This window comes from Spermophilus citellus, assembly GCF_964194105.1.
Source record: "Spermophilus citellus genome assembly, chromosome: 8".
NCBI lineage: Eukaryota > Metazoa > Chordata > Mammalia > Rodentia > Sciuridae > Spermophilus > Spermophilus citellus.
Genome location: NC_138189.1, coordinates 111,461,444 through 111,468,018, shown reverse-complemented (window position 1 = coordinate 111,468,018; position 6,575 = coordinate 111,461,444). Strand labels below are relative to the sequence as shown.

General features: G+C 34.7%; 1 long non-coding RNA gene across 1 annotated transcript; it reads right to left on the bottom strand.

Annotated features, from left to right (window-relative positions):
- Window positions 1–3,429: 3,429 nt before the first annotated feature.
- Window positions 3,430–5,497, bottom strand: LOC308654376. Its single transcript, XR_014023252.1, has 3 exons — window positions 5,373–5,497; window positions 4,039–4,119; window positions 3,430–3,474 (listed from the first exon to the last, which is right to left on the bottom strand). It is a non-coding gene; the product is annotated as an uncharacterized lncRNA (long non-coding RNA).
- Window positions 5,498–6,575: the final 1,078 nt, after the last annotated feature.

Below are 6,575 nucleotides of genomic sequence, written 5' to 3'. Positions count from 1 at the left end.
AATATAGGTCAGCACTATACTATTTTTAGAGAAATCATGTGTCCTTAGAATCTACTTGTAAATTTTGCATATGTTAGAAAATCTGGTAAGCTTGAAGAGTTCCAAGTTCATTTCTGGTCCCTCAGTCTACAGCATTAACTTAACACTATTGTATTTGTGTACAAACACACTAAAACTCACTAACCCTCCACCATGGACTAAAGAATAAATCTCTTTGCATAATGCATGATGACAGTGGAGTTGATGAAGGAACTGGCAGCTCATTCTTGGTGTCCAATAGACCTTTCACTTTGAATAATAGTGATCTACTGACCTAAATCTTTTATAAATGGATTGTATAAATTACTTGGTGATTAGTGGCTCTTACCTTTTTTTCTTGCTTTGCATTTTGAACAAAAGTTCTAAATGTACTGAAAAGTTACTGAACTGAAAAGTTACAATAGTACAATCATCTTTTACATTCTTACCTAAGATTCATTAGATCTTAGCTTTTTATATATCTGTTTGCTTCTTAGTGATATTTAGTACTAGTGTTTTTGCCAAATCGTTATTTTATATAACCAGATGTGATTATGTTTACATTAATAAATGACTGTTATCTAATATATAGTACACATTCAGATCTTGCCAATTATCAAAAAATTATTGTTCTTTGTAGCAATTTTTTTAAAAATCTAGAATATACATACTATGAATTTTCTAAAGAAAAAATATCCTTAAAATTTTTAAATGCAGATTATGTCATTGTGTTTAAAGATAGGTCATCTCACCTTCATGGTACCAATAAATAATACTAAAATTATTAGAGGGAAAATTTAATCAAATTGTGCAGTGTCATTTATGTACCTAGAACTATCTAAAATTCTGAAGATTTTAGAAAGTTGTCAGGTTGAAGCAGATCAAAATCCAGGTTAACATTTGGCTGATAAATGTTACATCAGTTAGCATGTCCTGTAATAAACACCACCCTTAAACTTAATGTCTTAAGACAGTTATTTCTTTAGCTAGCAATTGTGTGAGCGGGCCAGTTTTCCTGCTGGTCTTCCTCAGATCAGGCATGCAGCTTCAACCTGCTAGTCTGGGTGGCCAGGATTTAGTGAATCTAGGACAGTTGCATTCAAATATCTGGCAATTGAAGCTGACTGTCGATTTAGTGCTGACCCTGAACAGGGAAAGCGGGGATGAATGGGCCACCTGGTCTCCATCAGGGCAGCCTAAACTTTTCACATGAGTGTCTCAGGCTTCCCACAAGCTACAAGAAAGAGAAAGCCCTAGTGCTTTTTCAAGTCTCTTTCTGCATCACATTTGCTTATTGTTTCTTTGGCCAAATTGTATCAAATGTCCAAGTCCAAAGTCACTGTGGAAGGGTCTGTTCAAGGGCATGAACAAGGACACAAAGAGGAATGAACAAATAGAGGACGTTACTGCAACAGGCTACCCCAACAGTGCCAAATATGACTAGAATGAGCAATGTCTGGGGCTGGAAATATAGCTCAGTTGGTAGAGTATTTGCCTAGCATGCCCAAGGCCCTGGGTTCAATCCCCAGCACCACCAAAAATAAATAAATAAATAAATAAATAAATAAATAAATAAATAAATAAATAAATAAGCTGTATCATGAAATAAGTATTATTTTATAACTCAATCTTATTTTTTAAAAAATCAAGCACTAAACGATATGGTATAGTCAAAATAGGCTGTAAGAATTGTGAGACAAAAACTACTATGGCTAAAAGATTTAAGAAAAATCTCAAGGAAAGAACAGTATGTAGGGAATGGGGTTGTAGCTCAGTGGTAGATCACTTGCCTTGCATGTGTGAAGCACTGGGTTCAAAACTCAGCACCACATAAATATAAATAAATAAAGATATTGTGTCCATCTACAATTAAAAAAAATATTTTTTAAAAACTGTAATTTCTCTCAGAGAATAATGGACAGAAACTGTATGTGCAGAGGTAATCTGTGGCAGATGGATAGGAGTGGGTAAATGATAGGTATAACTTGAATAAACTGCATAGACTGACAAAGAACATGGTATATTTGTGGGATAGTGAAGGAACAAATTTAAGTAGAATCGATGGCCCATTGGGAGTACCAGGAAATGAAATTAAATAGGTTATATCAGCATTAATTATGAATTAGGATCTTTAAAGATCAGGCATAGTTTAGAATTGTAGTTCCAAGCCTTCTACAATATTTTAGGAAGAATTATTTAATAACAATTAAAAATAGATGAGGGGGGCTGGAGGTATAGCCCAGCGGTAGAGCACTTGCCTCGCACTTGTGAGGTACTGCGTTCGATCCTCAGCACCACATAAAAAATAAATAAATAAAATAAGTAAAAAATATGGTGTCCATCTTTAAAAAAATCTTTAAAAAGAAATGGATGAGAGCAGAGACAAGATGTAAAAACCAGATGCATCCATATCCAGATGAACTAGCTAGTGATGGAATTGCTAAGTTGCATGATAAGGGTATGTTTAACTTTTAAAGAACCTGCTAAACTTCTCCAAATTGTACAATTTTTTATTCTCACCAGCACCAGGTAAAGACTGACAGAAATGCAGAAAACATATTATATGAAAATAAGGAATATAACGAAATTGAGACATTTTCTGTAGCAAATGATGGAGTTTTGAAACTATAGGTTCAACCTGTTTCTCCCACCAGCCCCCTTCCTCGTATATCATTTGAAAAGAGTGAAAGTATCTCTACATCTTTAGTATTTTAGAAGCAATGGCCTGGTTAGTTAAGTATTCTCTCTAAACATCCCATTATTGTCTCTGAACATTCTGTGGCTTATTGATATCAGTAAATCTGATCCCCAGAGTAGAGCAGTGTCTTCTCTGTGTCTGACCAGGGCACAGTACAGCCATGATCTGAACATCATATGCATGTTAATGAGGTTAGTGGTATATTTGTAGATTTTTTCCTTGTGATAGTACATAATTAGTTTATATTTATCCTATAAATATAAATTCCATTAGGCTCCTCAGTAACTTTACAATGACATTCAAAGTCAGGTTATCTTCCAAATCAATTTGTCTTCAAATATGTGTACAAGCCATGCTCTGAAAACATTTAAATTTTAAAAATTTACTCTTGTAAAAATTTAAGAGACTCATTCTAGACATGGAAAAAATTTTAAAACTCTTTAGGGATATTTTTAAATCTGTACAAGTGCTTATTTTAGTATTAGCTATCATGCAGTCCTGTATGTGTGTGTACAATCAAATGCCATATTCAGTATGAATTATGATTTTTTTACTTGTATAATAAAAATTACTGAATGTGATAATAGAAAAAATTCTAAAACCTATATCTCTGTTCTTAAACTCGAGCTTTAGAAAGCAAGGAATTTGGAGTCATGAGTTATAAATGCCCTGGCTTTTTCTGGACACCCATGCATATGACAATGTACTTACCAGTAAAAATAGCAGCACAATTAGTCCTCTAATGGCCGTTTAATGACCTAGAAAGCAGGGTGATAGCTTTCTAGCTTTTCATCTTACAAATAAGACAATGAACAAACATGGCAGTTGAAGAGCAGGTATAAATAAGGGACACAGCTCAGACAGGGAGACCATCTCTAGTCTCCCCCATTACACATCTATACATTCTACATTGTAACACCTCTAGCATTATCTTTCAAAATATTTGCTAAATACTGAAAATCATCTCCTCTCAATGACCATGTAAGTTCAAAGAATTATTGCTTTACTAAATAAAATACACCTCTTCTATAGTCTTATAGCAAAAAAAATTAACATAAATTTCATGTTTGTATGTATCATCACCGACATTAAAATATGGTTCAGAAGAACTATCTCACTATCTTTTATATTTTGTTAAGTGTGAAAACCTATGAGAGCAGCAAACTGAACCCAGAAAAAAGACTGTCCTGACTTTTGATAGTTGGGCTTATTGTTTTTATGGTGGTGTGAAAGTAATGTGCATTCAGCGTAAACTGTACTCCAAATTTTTAAATTTCTGTGTCCCCCCCCCCTCCCCGCTGGTGATAGTGATACCCACTCACCTTGCTGGGCAGCTGCAGTGAGTCCTGGCTCCCAGTCAGCCACACCATTGCAAAGATCAACAACGGGTACTCTACAATGCACTGTGTTGGTGAGTTATAATGTTCAGTAGGTGAAGTATAGATAGTAAATACATTTTGACTTTTTTTTTATTTACAATGTTTTTATTTACAATGGGTTTATGGAGACAAACCAACATTTTAACTCAAGGTACTTCTGCATATAAAAATACAGCTAAAGTATGTACCTTTTACTAAGGGAAATGAAAACCTTTTATGACATGAAGATGATACTACTGGCAATAGATGACAAAACAACTTTTTTAAGTGGTAGGAAACGTCCCAGGGCAATGTCTAAAGCCCGTGAGTGGGAGAGAGGGTACCGCTAGAGGGCGGTAGCCCTCTCACTTGCCATAATTAATTTCACTTAAGCATAACTTCCTATACTTCAGGCTGTTTAATATTTCTTCCAGCTAATCGTTATCATTTGCCCTTCCTACAGTACGTATCTGTTTTGTGCTTTCAAGCTTTGAAATACCAGTAATTTAGAAGTATAATTACTGAAAGTGTGAGCTTGACAGAATATTTAGAATCTGTTGTGTTTTTATTATTTCAGTCAAATAATGGAGAAATAAGGTGACACTTGGGATTTGGGAATGAAATCATTTCTCACACCAAGTACTATGCTGACAAGTAAAGTTAACTCTGTGGCCTGGCAAATGTTAGTTAAGGTTGCTTCTTCTCAAGGCACACTTTGCCCTTTATCCTAACAAACAGGCAGCTGCAGTGAGAGCCCCTTGACCCAAAATAGCTCTTCACCAGCCTGTCATGCCAATGAAATGTGTTAGGACAGTGGTTCCCAGCCTTTTCAAAGTGGGGTCCTTTACAAGCAAAATTTCACAGACTCCTGTGTGATAATTCTTGAAATCTTAACAGCAATATATTAAACTGTGCGTGTAACTTCATTAACGCCTTTGAATGAATTAGTATTACATTAGCTCTACTAGTATGTATTGGAAAAGTAGCAGTACAGATATACAAAATAAATTAGTCAATAGTAAGGCTCAATGCAGGAGCTCATCACCTGAGGTCCTGCAGTAAACCCACGGTCTAACTCTTCTCCAAGGAGGGAATTACTCCACTTTTAAGATAGAAACATCTTATTTTCTGGTTAGATTTTTTTAAAAACTCACCAACTCTCAGACATGGGAAATATATATGCATACATACACATAATATATATGTATATTTATTTCTACATACAATTAAGAAAGGCCACAGTTCCCTGGCACTCATCAATTAGCACACCTGATACAAATTTAAATATAGCTGCTTACATATCATCTTCCTGTGAAGATTTTCCATGGTTAAATTCTTTGAAATAATGAGAGTTTGATCTCCCAAAGACATCAATTCCAAATACAATTTGTCTGTATGACCTGAACATCTTTCTTTGGTGTCCTACTAAGTATGTAATGTGCATTCTTAGCTCAAATTTCTTGCAAGTTTTGACATCATAGATGAAATATCTCCTGGCACTATTAAGAGAGTATCTGGCATCATGTAGCTCTGAAGAGAGAAGAGAGCCAAGATTCCACAGCTCATGTGAGCTGACAGTGAAACTCTACCATGCAATTCTGGGAAAAGTCAAATAATTGCATCTTTTACAAAAATAACTTACTGTACACTCTGCTCCTTTTTCTCACTGGAATTTATGAACCAAAGAACAAAAGTTTAAGTAAAATAATAACGTATTCATTCTATTATCAAGATAAAGTTCAAACTATAGTAAAGAGCATATACAGTAGTAACCTGAAAAAAACTTGTCAAAAGATAGCATTCAATTCCTATCAGATTAAGAAATGATCATATTATATGGGGAAAGTCAATTGATTTTACTTTTCTGTGCTTTAAAGTTATTTTACTGTAAAATGGAAGTGGTTATTCTTTTTCTTGCCAAAATTCTTACCCTTGATAAAAATGTAAGAAAGGTCTGAAGGTCACAGGATAACAGAGAGAGAGAAAGAAGCTTGTGTCGCCCATCCTTTTTAAGTACTGGGTCCTTGAACATCATAGCTCCACAACTTTTCACATATGATGGTAATCGGCAATTCTGGGTTTCTGGGTTAAATTTGATTTGTTGGACCCTTGGCATCAGAATTCTCTGAAGTTTGGGGTTTGTAGATTGAGAAATACTAATCTGGGCCAACCTTCATTTTCTGAGATCCAGAGAGAATAAGTGATTTATGCAAAATTATTGATTAACTTGGGCCGGCTAAAATACAACACCAAAAAGGCTAAACTACAAGTCTCTTCAAGGTTTATCTAATACAATTTCCACTATACAAAATTATAGATAAAAATACCTAAAAATCATCGAGAGGATATTCCTCTGAATATTCAGAGAACTATATTATCAGGTAAATTTATCAGCTAAGGGCTGAGAACACTATGCTTTCTATCTGGAAACTCAGAAGGCTGCTCAGAAAACTTATAAATAGAATGGTTACAAATGGCTTGATGTCAGTCTTAAGGCATAA